The sequence below is a fragment of the Pithys albifrons genome, chromosome 15 (genome assembly GCF_047495875.1).
Source record: "Pithys albifrons albifrons isolate INPA30051 chromosome 15, PitAlb_v1, whole genome shotgun sequence".
Classification (NCBI taxonomy): Eukaryota; Metazoa; Chordata; class Aves; order Passeriformes; family Thamnophilidae; genus Pithys; species Pithys albifrons.
The window spans coordinates 639,158-656,653 of NC_092472.1; the positions used below are offsets into that span (position 1 = coordinate 639,158).

Consider the following 17,496-nt stretch of genomic DNA (forward strand, 5'->3'; position numbering starts at 1 on the left):
CTAACTTAGGGAGTCCCAACATTCCTGCGGACAGGAACCTAACCAGTTACAGCCCAAGGGGTTATTCCCAAAGCTTTTCCTTTCCATCTGAAGGGATAAACTCAGGATCCTGCTTAAGAGTTGTATTTGTATGCTGCATGAGTCACATGCATGTTCCAAATACTATTATACAGTGTCTTGGTTTGGACCAGGACAGGGTTAATTTTTGCAGTGGACATGAGGGGGAATGGCCAGGACCCAGGGCTTATTCTGTCGTTCCTGTGGGTGGAGTGGGAGGGAGTCTCTTCCAGGGAGAAGAGTTCGGAGCAATCCTGTGAATCATTTGCGTATCTTGTGCACTTTGGTGTTCCTATTGCTGCTGTTACTGTTCACTTTCTTATCTCATTGTTATTTCTAGTAAATTGTTCTTATCTCAACCCTTGATTTTCAACTTTTGTGCCTCCAATCTTCCTCTCCAGCAGCGGGGAGAGGAGGGAGCTAGTGAGCAGCATGTGGTTTGCAGAGTCTCAGTAAGAGCACTAAATTGGAGAGTACAATTTGTAAACTGTCACACAGGCACCTTTCTTTGGGGATTTTTTGAACTTCTTATGAAATGATTTTGTAGCAATTATTTTCTTATTGTGCCTATATATTTAAGTAATCCTAAACTGCCAAAGTCTGTATATGGCAATACATTGTTGTTCGTATGTTGGAGAGTCAGTGTGTCCTTAGTATCACAGCCCTGCCTTCTGCAAAGGGAGCAGACAGGATAAATGCTGGAAAGAGTAAAGTCACAGCATACCTTGCAGGTGCTGCCTGTAGGAGTGTGATCATGTGGTAAAGGTTCTGTGAACTCTATAAATAGAGGTCTAACTTTATGCTGAAACCCAGTCCTTGGAAGCCATCAACCCTTTCCAGGTCATGGCTTTGCACAGCACATTCAAGGAGTGGTAGAAGTGTTGGTCTCCTAAATCAGGTTGAGAGTCAGCAAAGAGATCTGAACTGTTACTTTGGGTTCTCTTGCATCCATCTGAATCTGTGCTAATCCCTCCTGAATTTTTAAGTTGGGGCCCTTGTGTTAGACATGGAATTTGCCCCAGTACAGAGGAAGCTGCAGAGCTGGGCTAATTCATTCTGCCCTTTCTGAGCATTTTGTAATGGGGCAGCTTTGTGCTGCTTTGTGGCATTGCTGCTCAGTTCTTCAACAGGACAAAGGAGCCTCCTGTACCACGGAGTGACAATTTATGGTTCTGCTGTCATCAGGCAGTCTTCTAACAACGATTTGAGAATTACAGTAACATACTGAACAACTATAAGGAAAAGGATATAAGTTTTCTTTCAGGGATATAAGCAAGGTATGAGGGCATCAGAAGGACCTGTAGTTAGTAGCTTAGATCTGGAAGCAGTCATTGCTCAGCCAGGCTAAAAGTGCTTGTTCACATAAGTGACAGGATCATATTTATTTTCCTCAGTGTGTATGAATCTGTAGAGGTGGATTTAGGGCTGGTGGACCAGGACACCTTGTACCTCCTGTACAAGGTAGGCATCAAGGAGTGAATGAGATGGGTTTGAGCAAAGAGAAAAAAGGGTGTTCTGGCTAAGGTAAACAATATCTGCATTGGAGAATGGTGTCTGCCTCAGTCTCTGCTTCACATTCGTGGTGTGATGGCTCTTAGACAACTCATGTCACATCTCACAGTGGTCTGTCATGACTCTTGGTCTGGGAACTAAGGGTGTGAATGTGAAGTGCAAAGCTGCTTCTGCTTGGGGTGTGGGAGCAGCAGCCAGTGCCCATGCCAGCACCCTGGCCAAGCTCCACACAGCGGGACAGGTGTCTATCTCAGGCTTTCCTGGAGACCCAAAAGGTTCATCTGACATGTGTGATAGATTGGGGTCAGTGATATCTGAACATTCTAGGAGGCTAAAGCAGCATTAGAGCCATGAACCCCAGGAGGTGCTTGGGAAGGGCTCTGCCTCCAGTCCAGCCCCACTTTCAGGTACTTTGCTAGCTAAGGCATAAATAAAAGAAACAGGACATCTTTTCAGTCACATTTCAGTTACTCAGTTGTAAAGTGAATGTGGGTCCTCTCTACCTCTTCAACCTCCTTTTTCTGGATAATGTTCCAGGAATGTATGGGATTCAGAATTGTAGTTTAAAACTAACATCAAATCATCAAAAGAACCAGCATAAAAATTATAACTTTCCTGGGAGACTTTCAATCTGCCTTTCCATTTTTTTTAACTGTATTAAGATTTCTCATGCTTCACCTTAAACAACATTATTTTCCACATAGATATGATACAATGAGGATCACACTGCTTCAGCTTTAGTAGGGGTTCTACTTATATTTAAATACTCCAAGGTAACAAATAGCTCAATTAGTATTGGCCAAAATGGCTTTTAGTTGTCAGTGTGTTCTCAAGGTTATGAATAGACCCATCAGAGCTCTAACATGTGCCAGGCAGATATTTGATCTTGAACGTTGACCAAAAGTGCAAGCCTAGGAAAAGGGTGATTTATGTCTAGACAAGGTTCCAGAGTTAGGAATAATGATGTAGCCAGAAACAGTAGTGATCTTTAATGCATCAAGTTGGTTAGAGCCTGTCCCACTTCCTGATGGATGCAGAAGCACATGGGGAGTGAGCAGAGGGGAGCAGGGAAGGGTGAGGAGCAGTGTGGGAGCTGGGGTCAGGCTGCCAGCATCACTCAGGGACGCAGGCTGTGTTGGCATTTGCTGCTGGCAACATGACCAGTGGCTGTAGCTGGTGGCTGTCCCTATCCCCACACAGCTGCATGTTCTCAATAGTTGGAGGCTGCACACACTGGGGATGTAAAACTGTCATGCTCTCACCTGCCATCCTTAAGCTGAGCAACATATCCCTTGCTGTCACTGTACATAGTCCAAGCCAGTAGATTTTCTGGGGTCTATTGTGTTGCTTCATTTTTGGGGTACGTGTGTGCATTGTACATTTCTTCAGGCATTCTCTATCCCAAAGCACAGGGTGTGTGCTGTGCTTTGTTCAGTGGTAGGAAATGTGTGCTTCCATGTGTGAGGGAGTGCTGAGCTCCCTTATGGCTCCCTGGGGCTGCTGATGTCTCTATTCAGCATAACTGTGTTTCATTACCAGCTGTGCAAGGTGCCTTCTCGCCATGGCAGGTGTGTTGTATCTCACACAACAGGGAAAAACTATTCTGCTGAGAAGAGAAATAGAGATAGAAGAAGTTTTCTGTCCTTTTTTTCTCATTCCCCAAATCACTGTCCTTGGCAGCCTCTGCTCATTTCCCATTTCACCACAGCACAGTAGGACAGGCCAGAATCTGACGTGTGCCTCTGGCCTCCAAACTGCTTGTAGCCCTGAGATGATTCCCTTTACTATTCTTGAAATTAGATATCCAGACATCTATTTTATATGAAATCCTCATGCAGTGGTTATATATTGCCTGTTTTCTGTAGAATTTTCAGAAGTTTATGAATACCACTTTTAACAAGGTACTTTTATACTTTTCTCTTAAAGGTAGTCAAACCAGAAAAATGCTCTTGCTAATCTCTTCTTCCTAGTCTATCCAGGCAATGTTGAAAGACAAGACCAGATGCATTTCTGAATGACTTCTCCCCTGCCAGACAATGATCTGTTTTGTGCCTGAGTTGTTACTGTTGTATTGCCCTGTCTTGGATTGAGCTGGCAAAATGCCAACTGCCCAGTCGAAGCTTCCCTCCCCTTCCCACTGAGAAAAGGGAGAAAGGGAAAAAAACCCTGGAAACTCAAACTAGGTTTATACTTAAACTAATTATATATATTTATACAGAAAAGAAAAAAAATGAAAGAAAACTTCAATATAACACACACACAAGTTAGATATAACAACAATTTCTTACCTCCCACCAAAACCAGGTTTCATTATTCCAGATTCATAAAGCACCCAAAAGACACCCAGCAAAGAACAGAGAGAATAACAATAAAATGTTTCTACTTCCCTGAACTAAAACAAAATTCGAAGTAGCAGTGGCAGCAGCAAGGCCCAGCACAGCAGGACAGAGGCACCATGTCCTGTTTTTACTGCAGATATGATGGAACTAACTAAACTACTCCCACACCAGCTTTTATATTTTGAGATGATGTCGGAACGTGGTATGGAATATCACTGGCCAGCAGTAGCCAGCTGTCAGCTGGCCCAGCCCAGCCCAAGTCAGCTGATAGTCTCAGGCCTATTCTGAAATCTAAAACCTAAATTTAGGCCTACACCTGGCTAAACCCATAGTAAGTCCTTTTCCCATTTCCCAAGGTGTTAGATACCTGCAGGCAGAAATATCCAAATGCAGCAGAGCATCCACCTAAAGATCCATCCTTCCAACATGTGCCAACAAGAATGCTTAGAATTAAAAAACTACCATAGCTGGAGTTTTTTGAGGAAATGTAATATAATAATAGTAATATAGTGACAATATTTCATAAGGCTGATGGCTCACAGAACTGCTAATTAATGATGGATTTTCTTTGCCCACACTCAGTGAGACAGTCTGTAAATTTGGAAAAGTGTAGCTGAAGCCAAAGATTGCCGGTCTTGGAAATTCGCTCTGTCATAGTCATGGCAAAGCACTGAGCTCCCCTGCTGAAATCGTGAGTGGAGGTTCCTGCTGATTGCAGTGGCACAGGAGAAAAGCATGTGGAAACCTCCATCTTAGTAAACTCTGGGGCTGTCTGGGAATCCTCCCAGGCTGGAATTGAGTTCTGAGCCACTGAAACACCACTTTTTGCCTTGCATATGTAACACAGAAGGCTGCAAGGGTGTCTGAGGCAGCACATGTGCTCAGCCTGTTAGAGGATTAGATCTCACATGGTAAACTTAATGGTCAGCTTCCACATCCTCCTGAAACCATTTGGAGAATGTTTTAAATATAGAAGAGGTTAAAATACACCAGGATTTGTTTATTTTGTCTATAGAAACAACCAGATATTTGCAAAAGGGTGACTTCTTGAACATTCATGTCTTTATTTTAAGTTTGACCAGTAAAGAAAATTTAATATGTTCAATATTTTTTGCATTTTCATTATTTTATCATATTCAATATTTTTCACATTTACACTTTGATAAGAAAAAAATAAGTAAGGTATGGTGCTCTCCATATAAGATACTCATCATTCTAAATGCTGCTACAGAGCCTAGGAATATAACAATGTTTTTTGAATGACCAAGCAAAAATTTTTTATTTTCTACTAGAAAAATTTGGATATCATCAAAGCATCTACCCCTTACTTCTCATTCTCTTGGGATATAGGTTATTTCCTAAAAAAAATTCATGCTTTTTGTTTCTAGAGTGACAGGTATTGATTACCTTAAAATTTTGCTTTTCATCAATTTTCAGTTTGTCTGTAGGCAACTGAAATAAACAGTGAAGAAAACTATACAGAAGCCTTTTCCCCTCTGGGTTTCACTGTTATCTGTGGCTGAAAGATTCTCAAAGCAGGAACTGTCAGGGCTGTGACATGCCAACATCCGAGGACAGAAGCCCAGTTACAATCCAGATTAATTGTCAGGCTCAGCTGTGATTCTGGGCCTTGGGCCCAAACAAGAGTGAAGATTGGATCTAGAGATGAACTGATGAAATTTCAGTTCTATCTGATTTTATTTTATGGGTGTTTATGGTAGAAATGGAGATAGTCAAAAGGCAGTGCTTCAGAAGAGCTTACTAAAGTTAATGTGAGATCAAAAAGACTAAAGTCAATTAACTGTGCAGAATTTTGCTATACATCTGTCATGGGCAGCCAGTATCCAATATGCCTTCTTTGGTGGTTGTGTGACTCTTTATTCACATTATTCCTTCCTTGGAAACAGCTACTCACTACCCATCTTCTCTCACTCGCTGGGCAACCACTCCTGTGTTTTGTTAGGCCCTCTCAGTGCTGCAGTGCTTGAGGAATTCCCTGCAACCCATCGATGCTACAGCCTCAGCTGTCTTTGCCCAGACTAATTTACCCCGTTGGTCTTAAAAATAAAGTTCACCTTTGTTTTTATTGTGGATAATCAGAGTACTTTGCCTTACCAGATATAGTTTAGGGTGCTAAAGGGAGTGCAGGTTTCAGGTCAGAGTTTGCCCTGGTTGTTTGCAAGCAGATGTGTTTGCTGTTGTGGTGCTGGGTTATCCCCAAGCACTTCAGACAAGTGGCTCCAGGAGGAGGAGAAAGAGTAGATGGAAGGGTGCAGCTGCAGTAGGCACATGTTGTGATCTAATGTGGAAAACTGCTCTGTGCTTCCAGTTTGTTTCATTGTAGGATTTCTCACCTGCTGTAACAAAGTGGCTCATGGCTGGATGAAAACGATGTTCATAAAATATTATGGATTGGAAGGGACACCCAAAGGTCATCTAGTCCAATGAGTTCTCTTGCAGTGCTTTCTCTTAGGAAGTGGTTGTTTTGCATTAGGATTTGATACTCGACTTGGGCTCCCTCCACGTCTGTATCCATGACAGACTGACTTATTTTCTTGCTGTGTGCACTAATGAAGGGATAAAACTACCTCAGTACATTGAGAAAGATGCACTTGGATTCCCAACACAGCGTAGGATGACTGTACACTCATGGTGTGCTGCTCTTACAGTGCCTGCATTCCTACTTGGAGCAGGGGAAGATGTGGCTGGCACCTTGTTACCTTGTCTGCTGGGAGCCTGGAAGCTCATGGCCAGCGCTCTTTTAAAGCACTGTCTGAACCAAAGCTCCCAATCACCAGAAGTGAATTTTTATCTCTCATCCAACTTCCCAGCTCCCCTTGGCCCTTCACGAGGAAGATCTAGGCTGCAAATCAAAGCTTTCACTTGCAGAAACTTATTAACTTACTTTGGATTACTTTGGCAGAACCTCATCTCTAGAAAAATAGATGCTCCCAAATATATCTTTAAAAAATAAAGTAGTGCAGTTAGTCTGTGGTTGGTGGCTCAATTTATAGCAAATTGTTCTCTGATAGTTGGTCCAGCCCAATACCCTGAATGCCATGAGGCAGCAGCTTTGTCAGGAGTCTCCAGAAAAAGCCCCTGTTTCTCTTTGAGTCTCTGGTTGAGGAGAGGCAGGTAACATCCCATGTTGAAGCCAACTAATTAATCTTTCTGTGCAAGCATTCCCTCTGGTGTTATCTCTCAAATCCTACGGTGTGCAGCTGTTGCCATGATAATGATAAAAGGCTACTCTGTCAGTCTTTCTCCTTGCCAGATTTTTCTCAAGAAAAGTAAAAGCTGAGACATACGTTGCAGCAGATTTGCTGCCTGTGGAATCTCTGATCTTAGTTTAAAGGTCTTCTAAGGAAAACATCCTTTAGTTGGTCCCCAGCTACCTCTGCTCCCCGATGCAACAACCTGATTTTAGACAGCCTCACCTGAGTCCTGCTGCATCAGAGCTGTGGGGCTGTGGCTGGGCACAGATGGTCTTGGGCATCTTGGGAGGAGGGACTTTGGTCCTGGGAGAGCTACAGATACCACCAATGAGCATAGACAAGCATTTGGAGGTCTGCATGATCAACAAGATTTAGATCCAAAATGTTTTTATATAGTCAGGCATTGGACAGGAGATTGGAGTTTTATTCCCCCTAAAAATATTTGAACAGCTTCAGTTGCCTCTTATCTCACTTGAACCTCTAACCAGCTCTGTCATATCTCCAAATCCAAGCAGGTGTCTACCTGCTTTTTCAGGTATCCAAGTACATTTAAAAATTTGGCTAATTGTTTACTCAGTTTCTTTTCTTCCCTGTCAAACAAGTAGGATGTTTCAAAAAGGGTAAGATTAATTCTGAACAGTGAGAAAAGGTAAGAGTTTGGCAATAAAAATGAGTTGTGTTTAGAAAATTGCTGTGAAGCTTTTTACCTAAATAACGTGCCCAGCAGGAACTACTACAGGCATCTTTCTGTTGCCTGCAACTCCCTCACTGACATATGCTGTGACTCCTTGTTAAGAAAGGATACTGAAGAATGCTCTATGCCAGGTCAGTTCAGCAACAGCACAAAGCTGAGGGCCGACTGATGGGCTTAGGAGAAAAGTCAGTCCACAGACACTCACAGAATAAAATCCTGGAGACTGGTGTATCAGCTCTGGTACAACTTCTGTGGGGGCATCAAAGCCTAATATTTGGAAAAATATCTCCCAATAGTTCCTGTAGGCTCTTCAGACACTCCTTTGCTCTACTGCTCCTCCTCAAGGCAACAGAGCTTGTGTCCAGAAAGGAGCACTAATGCAAACTACTCACTCATCTACTTGTGGAACGATTTTCCTGCACTTTTTGCCCTGGTGAAAACAGAAGGCTTTAATGGAATTTCTCAGATTCTGGTGACCGTAAAGCTTTTGGCTAAAACTCTGAAACTCACTCATTCTCCAGGGCTGATACCTAATAAAAGCAGCAAACTAAGGACTTTCCCTGTGGCCCTGTTATCCTTGTGCCTTCCTGTGGTTTCCTCTTTTCAGAATGCATCCATCAAAAGTCAGCATATACTCTTTTGCTCTTGTAGCTATCGATAAGACTGGTGACACCAGAAAATATTTTGGTTAAAAAGCCCCATCCATTAATTGGAATCGTCTATGACTTTGATGTTTGCATATTGTATGTTAACATGAAGTTGTAGGATTTTGTGCTGTCTTTGGATTAATTTTGAAATGACAGTGCTAAAAAGCCACGCCCTGCAGATCTTGAGGGTGTGTATATAGAGCCTTCCACATTTTGTTATCTACAGAAAAATAGCCCTTCCACTCACATATCTCCAAACATTTTCTTAGTAACTGTGTATAATTTCAGAGCCTATGGTGTTATCAGTGTTATTTTGCTGCTCTATACATGGTAACACTTCTGTGGTTTTACAGCTGCACAGGAATACTGTGAAATATGTTTTTGTCATAGAAATGAAGAAACACAAGTAGATAAGGACTTTGGGTGAATTGCTGTTGAATGTGATTGTGTAAGTGATACTCTCAGTAGTCTGAAGAAAGCTTAAAGAAATATTTTAAAGTGTTTTTAAGAACATTTAAAATCCTCAATACCATGGGCTACAAAACTGAGTAAAGAAACATTGCAGGCATCCTATGATGTTCATCATAGAGTAAAAAATTTTTTGTGTTACATATTAAAACATCCAGTAGTCAATGGTAAATTAAAAAGAATTTGTTCAGTTCATTGGGAGGTTCTAAAATAAAACCCAACAAACAAACAAAAAAAACCCCAAACAAGCACCAAAGGTTTCACCAACACAGCCTGTTTCATCATCATCATCATGGCCAGGCTTCGCGAACGAAGATTTGGGAAGGGCACTACCCACACTTGCTGCAAGCTGCTGGTGACTAAAAAGGCCAATTTGGAATAGGCAAATCCGGTCACAAAAGGCACAGCAGAACGTCTCCTTTGACAATATTGGGGAGGAACGGTTCTGTCTGCGTTGTCTTTTCTCCTCAAGACTGACTCTGCGTGTGTTCTCAAAGGAAGCAGCAGCGTTGTGAATGGTGTGTCTCCGTGAATCCCAACTGGAGGCCAGAGTGGACCATTGGTGGCAGTCAGTATGGCCAAGGGTGAGGTGTTGTTTCAGGGAGTCCTTGTATCTCTTCTTCGGGGCTCCTCTCTTACGGCAGCCGGTGGCGAGTTCACCATAGAGCACAATCTTCGGGAGGCGGTGGGTGATCCTCCATCCTGGAGACATGCCCTGCCCAGCACAGCTGCGTTCTCATCAGCATGGCCTCGATACTGCTGACCCCTGCCTGTTCAAGAACAGACACATTGGTCACCTAATCAGAGCAGTGGATGTTTAGGATTGAATGGAGGCAGCGCTGATGGAAGCGTTCGAGAAGCTGCAGGTGGTGGCGGTAGATGACCCAGGATTCAGACCCATATAAAAGAGTAGACAGTACAATGGCTCTGTAGACACTGATCTTTGTACTTTTCTTCAGGTGTTTATTGGACCAGACTCTTTTATGGAGTTTTCTGAAGGCTCTGTATGCCTTTGCCAGCCTGTTGTCTGTCTCTTTGTCGATCTTACCGTCTGAGGAAATGATACTTCCCAGACAAGTGAACTGCTGGACTGGCTTAAGCTCTGATTCACCTGTGCTGATGTGGTGATGTGAGGATGATGGAAGACTTCCTGAAGTGCAGGTTGGAAGAGAACTTCCATCTTCTTCAGGCTGACTTCCAGCCCAAAAAGCTCAGCAACCTCTGCAAAGCAGGATGTGAAGCACTGCAGAGCTGCTTCTGTGTGAGCAACAAGGGCGGCATCATCAGCAAAAAGCAGCTCATGGACAAGGTGATTCAGGGTCTTGGTGTGGGCCTTCAGTCGCCTCAGGTTGAATGGGCTTCCATCGGTACGATATCGGATGTAGATGCCGTTTTCTTCATCGAGGTCTGCTGTGGCTCTTTGGAGCATCATGGTGAAGAAGATTGTGAATAGAGTTGGTGCAAGAACACACCTTGTTTCACACGATTGGTTATTGGGAAGGGCTCAGAGAGTGCATCACCATATCTGACTTGTCCATGCTGAGCCTCATGTAGCAGGATGATCATTTTGAGGAACTTGGGGGAACATCCTAAACGTTCCAAGATCTGCCACAGGCCTTTTCTGCTCACAGTGTCGAAAGCTTTGGTGAGGTCAACGAAGGTTACATAGAGACTTTTCCAGGCTTCAGAGTTCTTACCTACTCTGGCGTTGAAGTCACCAACAATTATGATCTTATCATCTGCAGGAACATTTTGGGTGAGGTGGTGCAGGTCAATGTAGAATTTGTCTTTTTCCGCTGGGTCAGCTTGGAGAGTTGGGGCATATACGCTAAAAAGAACAACATGTTGCTTGTTGTGTAGTGGGAGGCGTAAGGACATAATGCGATCGGAGTGACCTGTCGGCAGATTTTCAAGTTTGGAGGCAATGGAGTTTTTAATCATGAAGCCAAATCCTGAAAGGTGTCTTTTGGTTTTGGGTTTGCCTGACCAGTAGAGTGCGTAGCTGGCACCATGTTCTTTAAGGCTGCCCCTTCCTCATGAAGATGAACTTCACTGAGAGCAGCAATGTCGATGTTGAGTCGTGACAGTTCGTGGGCGATTAGAGCAGAATGACGCTCAGGACGTCCACTATCCCCAGTATCAAGCATGGTTCTGATGTTCCAACATGCGAGTGTTAGTTTGAACACACCTTTGGAGGCAGGTGTATCCTTTGAAATCTCTTTGTTTGACTGCACGGAAGATGCCAGTTTGCCGCGGTTATCCAACCGGGTGTGGAGATGAGCTTTGGTTAGGCCACCTTTGCTAGGCCCCTCTCCGTGTGGAGCAAGCAGCGCTGTCGCTAGAAAAGGCTGCTTGGTCGTTCAGGATGCTGCCTCACAGACTGGCATCTCCGGGGTCAAGTCTCTAATGACCCATATCCTGCCCCGCCTGCATGCAGGGTTGGGTCTGCGGCTTCCAGCTGCTTCCTATCACCTGCCGTTTTCAACCCTCACCTGTCGCTACAGGGCTTTGCAATTGGGTGAACCTTTCGAGCCTGAGCAATGGATTGTTCAGGTGAGGCACAGCGTGCGCAGAACTGGCCCCACCCTTTACTCCTGAGGTTCATCTGCCACAGCCGAGCGAGCTTGGACGGTGACAGTGAGTACCTCAGGACGTAGGTTTGGTCAGAGTATCCTTCTCTTAGATGGATGGCCTTACAGGGCTAAGCGAGCTCCACCTGCCCGGGTTTGGGGTTGGAGTTGTCCTTCTCCTAGGACGGTTGCCAGATGGCTGGCAAGCCCATCATGCCTGTGGACGCACTTTGTCTGACCCTTCAGCTGAGACCTGTCTGGCATGGGGGACCCTACTGGCGTCACAAACCACCTCCAGCATAGCTCTCAACCTCATGAGGGCACACAAGCTTCTCCCCCGTGACAAAGGGGTGTCCCTGGAGAAGTACCCTGTTTCAGACTGGTTAATAAATGTCATAGTCACCTGGAATGCCAGAACTGCCCCGTTAGCAGTAACTGGTATGGAGACCTCATTGTGGGAATCATGCGAACTGGTGTAGTGGGATGAGCTGCTGCTTGTCCTTGCAGGGCTTGGGCACTGAATTGCCCTTTCCTTCTCCATGTTCAGGTAAGCTGTGTCATGTCAGTGCTGGGGCTTGTTTGTCATTGCTGGTAAAGCTGACACAGTCTGGCCTTGGCTTTCAAAGTTGTTTCTAATAAATTCTTTGGGGTTATTTGTTGGAAATGAGCTACAGATGAAACCCTGCCTTATACTAATATCTCTTTTTGAAAATGCCTCTTCCCCTCTCTGCTATGTCCAAGTAGGGGAAAATATTGAGTGGTAATGAAGCAATATCATGAGAGGTAGGTCAAGGAGAATCAGGACAGTCCTGCCGATCCCTTCTTTTGTATGCTGTCCATCAGTAGATCACCCTGGGAGTGATGGAGTGAGCTTGTAATCAGTGCAGAACAGACACGTGAACCTTGTTTAATCCTATTTGACTTGTCATTTTAATGAGAGATTTGGAGATGAGCAGTTGCATAGGACTGCAGGAGATGCTGCTGGTTTTTAATTCCTGTAGTTTCATGTGTTGTGTATTTGCTAAAAAACAAGCTGTAGCCTACAGAGTTTACCTGCTGTGAATTCTTTAGTTATGCCTCCTGTGCCTTAGCTACTACTCTTATCAGTGCAGAACTGCAAGCCACATCAGAATCTAGATAAGGAGTTGAAAATATCTTATCAGAAACAAATTTAGAATGAAAATAAAGATTTCTACTCATTTAAATGTGTTTTGCATCTGCATTTCTTTAAAGACAAATTGTCTGGGAGCCAGGAAGTTTTCATGGTTGAATTACTTGCTACTTGGATGCTGTTTGAACCCCTGAGCTACCCTCAGAATCATCATGAGCTACCAGGACTGACAGAAATGAGACAGTTTTTTTTCTGTGCTCAACACTAGTCATCAGCTTCCTCCTGTCTGTCCTGTTCTGTTGCCATTCTCATTATGAAGAAAGGTTTTGCTTCCTAGTTGGTTTTTTGGATGTCCAAGAACAGTGCTTGTTGTTTTGCTTTGGATGACCTGGAAAAGCAGCTAGAAAGGAGACTATGTGACTTATCCCAAAGTTCCCATGGAGAGAGATCATCAGTAGCAAGTAAAGCCCACGGACTAGGTCAGCTGCAACAGTCCTTGCTCTGGTTTGTATTTTGGTTTGTTGGTTAAAAACAAGTTACCATATCAGCCCATAAGATGTAGGTTGTGCAGGAGAAAGGGACAGGAGAACAGAGAAGAAAGGCTGCTGTCTGCCTTGGTTATGCTTCAGCAGCCAAAACTGGGAACTTGTCAAAGTGAAACAGAGCCTGCATGGTGACAGAGCAGTTATTGGCCTTTTGGGAGGTATTTAGAGTTTTAGCTTAGTGGATTAATTCTGATAATCCCAATGGGTAAAATAGAACTTTTTTCATTATTTTGAATGCTGATAGGGTCTTATTCCCACTACCCAAGTAGTGGACAACTTGATTCAGTGTAAGTGTAGTTTTTCTATTTGTAGTAATTTTGTTTACATCCTTCTCATACTTCATTATATCAACTGGCCAGTACTTTACTAGGATGGTGAAATGTGCATAGATGACCCATTCCAGGGACTCTCCTGATAGCCCAGTCACCATCAATACAGTGTGTGGAAGTCCGGGTGCCCAGCCCCTTACCCCAGTGCAGGGCTCACCCACCACCTGCGCTTTCCAAGCCTGTCTGTTTTGCCACCAATATGTCAGCAAACCTGGGAATCAATTGCCCTTAGAAAAGAAAAATACAAAGTTCTGGCAGTTGACTATACTCATCCCATTCTTGAACACAACTTTAAAAAAGAATAACTCCCAATCCAAACTTTTCTTCCCTGTAGCATATGGAAGGTATTATCCATTTGGGCTTGCATATGAATGCTAGGTACTGATTTCAGACAAGTGTCTATCACTTGAACATACAGTGTGCAGCCGCATCAGCCCCAAACGATTAGTACCTCTAAGTGGCAGCCGTATGATTATTTTTCCTGTTTTATCTCGATAGTATTTGTATGAGTACCCCCAGCATGATTCATTTCCCCTGCCTATAGCTGGTTGAAAGGTGGGTGTTGAGATGAGCTTTACCCTAGGACCCAGTTACAGTCAAGGGGAAGTGATCCTTCTCTCCAAAGAACAGTCCGAGAGAGAAAATGTGATAAATTATTTATAAGACTTCACTGACTGTTCTTTAGATGCAATGCCTAAATTTTTGATGCACAGAACAGAAAAAATTAATTCTAAACAAAAAAATTATGTACTAGAGAGTGCTTGTGTCTCCACTGTGTATTACCAGCAGTTAGTCAGTGTGGCAATACCTGTCTTTGTCCCTAAGGTACCTTCTCTGCTTGCCACTGAATGTGACCATCGCTTTTATCTCCCTGTTAGGCTCAAGGATCCTTCTTCTGTGGCCAGTACAGAAAAGCTCTGTTGTAGAGTTGCAGAGAAAGTAGTGATTCAAATCAAACTCATTTCTCTTTGCCACTGGAAATGTGAGGTAGAGTGCCTTGTTTGGGACCTCGTCCAGTAGCTGCAGCAGCTGCTAATTGGACTGCAGGGCCATGTGCTGAAATGGCAGCAGCTCTCTTATGTGTGAGTAGGAAAATTACCTCTTTCTGGAGGGAGTTATGTCTCAATTATTTGTTCAACTAGTGATTGCTTGCTGACTCATTCAATATTTGGCATGACTCAGCTGAGCTGGGTTTTCAGGTTGTAATTTAAACCACAGACTTCATTTTTCAAAGCAAAGTGAGCTGCAATAATGTGAAGGTGTGTAAACTTTGAGAGGCTTTGGAAAAAACCTCAACATACCTTTACCTGAGTATCTGTAAAATTTTTTTAAATGGTAAATTTTAGTAAAACAGAAACTTTAGACTTTTTTGTTTAATTTGCATTTGTTTTGAACGCTTTGCTGATGGTTTGATATACTTCCTTCTCAGTACTGTGTCATTCTGAAGCTTTTCAGACTTTTAGTTCTCCTCCATGTGATTCCTTACTTAGCAGTTGCTTTACCAAAGTGGGAAGTGATTTCACAGGTAGAGATGGAGCATGAGAGTCCATCACATGCACACATTTCAAACCAGAAGCACCTGGTGTGTGGGAAATGTTAGGCTCAGAGAAGAGATTTTTCTTGCAGTTTCTGTGTAAAGTTCAAATTTATCTCTGTTCTCAAAACATGATAAAACATGGGGGTTTTGGTCAGAATTTTAGGAAGCATCTGGTTTTATTTAAAGGATGCAGGTGTTCCAAAGACGCTGAAACTCCCGAATGAGGACATTCCTGAGGAGAAGCATGTTTTGGCAGTGTGATTTGTACATTTCTATGAGAGTGAAGCAAGAAAATCCCATGACAGTCCTGTGACCTGTATATCTCAGCAGTGAGTCCTGTGGGCAGCTGAACAAACTGTAGTTGTTAAACATCTTTAAAAAAATGAACAAAATAGTCTCACTTATTACTGCAGTTGACTGTCTCCTGAACCTTGAATTTGCCTCAGTTTTAGAAGGAATGAGTTAAACACCATGGCCTGCACTGTGAGAAGGGAGCCCTTAGAAATACATGTGTGTAAATACAGGCAACTTTTATATCACAGATTCTACTTTATTATAAGTGGATTTAGTTCTTTTCTAAATTAGTTGCTTTCCCCCCTGAAGATTCTCAGCAGTGTTACAAGATCCACCCATCACAGGTTCATGGCTTTCAGGACACCAGCTTGATACTTGCTCTCTACACATGCTGCATGTGGCCCTTTGGCAATTGTCCTCTAAAAGACTAGAATGTTACTGGAAAGCATTTGCATCAAAAAACATTGGCAAAACTGAAGATGATCCCATGCCTGAAGTGTTGGCAAAAGTCCACTTGAATCCAGGCTGGAATCAGCTCCTCAGTGCCCTGGACTCTGCGTCCCCTGGAGGAACTAAGTCTATCCAGGCTTTGGGGTAGTTTTAATGTTTGACATCTGTATTGAATGCTTTCTATTGTCACTTCAGGTGGAGTGACAGAGTTTATAAACAGACATTGGTGTTAGAATCCAGATCAGAGGGAAGCTTCCTGAAAGAAGGGGAGCGTTCCCCTGCCCCCATGCTCGTTGTGCTGCTGAGCTCTTACAGTTGTGAAAGCTGCTGTTCAGGGACCACTGTTGTCCTGATTAGCTGCAGTTAGAAATGACTGCTCTTTCCCACCCTGCAGCAGAGTTTAGGACAATGTCACTGTGCCTGCTTCATACATGAATGTAATGTTTGCAGATTGCAGCCCTTCTGCAAATGAGAGCAAATGAAGCAACTCTAGAGAAAGTCATTTAACATGACTTGCGACCACTTTCTTCCCATGTTCAGGCTTTTTAAAGAGCTCCAGGCATGGCCATATTTGTTTCAAGTCAGGTTTTCTGCTCTCTTTCTCTTCCTCCTTCCTTCCCTCCCTCCCTCCTTTTTGCCTTCATGAAGGTGCTTCCAGTAGCCACCAGCTGTGTCAATCCGTAATTTATATGAGTTTATTGGAGGGTTTGTTGCCACTTCTTTGTGGAATAGAGTTTAGGTGAAGGAATGGGTTATATAGGTGTCTATTACAGACTGCAACCCAATTAACCTCTTTGTTTTAAACAGTTACTGCAAGATTCATGAGTAGTGTTCATCTGCTTCAAGGGGCATCCTTAGATCTCACCTTCTCCTTGGCAGATACATAGTGCCTCTCTCCTGTAGTCATGTTCAGCTCACCACTAAGCTTTTCTTAATTCTGTGGTTGTTTTACAGGAGCCAAGTATTATGTTCATTGCTTTTGATTAAAAGTCACACATCCCCAGTTATTTCCATATACTTTTTCTAAAGACTGTACAGAAATTTTGTAGCAACCAGTAATTCTTCTTAGCCCATCCCCCATGTTTTACGGAGTGATTTCTGAGAAATGAATGTGTTTCAGTTAGTGTTGATGCACCCTTTCACTGATTTCTGTGCTGAAATATAGACTAGTGGCTATCAGACAATGGGAGCAGCTCCAGCAGTGCCACTCCTGGCTAGGCAGGACCTTGCTCTATGAACCTAATGGCTTACACTGTTTCTAAGACTAGGAAATAAAGTTACATGAATCACGTTTTGCAAATAGTTTCAAAGTTATAAACTATTGATCAATAAAGGTGAGAGAAAATGCTGGAGCCTTTGGGGAACAAGTAATACATTGGTTACTGTGAACAAATTCAATACAAGGAATGAATCAATGTCTTAATTTGCCAGCAGTGTATTACATATTGTCCCATATAATCTAGTATCTGGTATTTCTTTCATGTGGTATCTGAAAAATTATTTTCCTTTCTCCAGTGAATTGTTGTTTGATATTTTCTGCAGCAGAGACTATGAAATAATAATGAGAGGGTCAATGCTGCCCTTCCCCGAGGCATGTGGCCAGCTTGCTCCAGTCTGCAGTCCACCTGCCAGCATCTCTTTGCATGCCTAAATCCTCTGCTAAGGAGAGAGAGCCCTACAGAATGTAAGACAGAATAGAGGCCCTGAACCACCAATACCAAAAGCAAG

The 17,496-nt window shown here is 43.3% G+C and overlaps 1 protein-coding gene across 4 annotated transcripts in view; it reads left to right on the forward strand.

Annotated features, from left to right (window-relative positions):
* Positions 1 to 17,496, forward strand: part of KCNIP1 (potassium voltage-gated channel interacting protein 1) — a 455,664-nt gene that overhangs the window by 187,447 nt on the left and 250,721 nt on the right. The window lies entirely within an intron of this gene.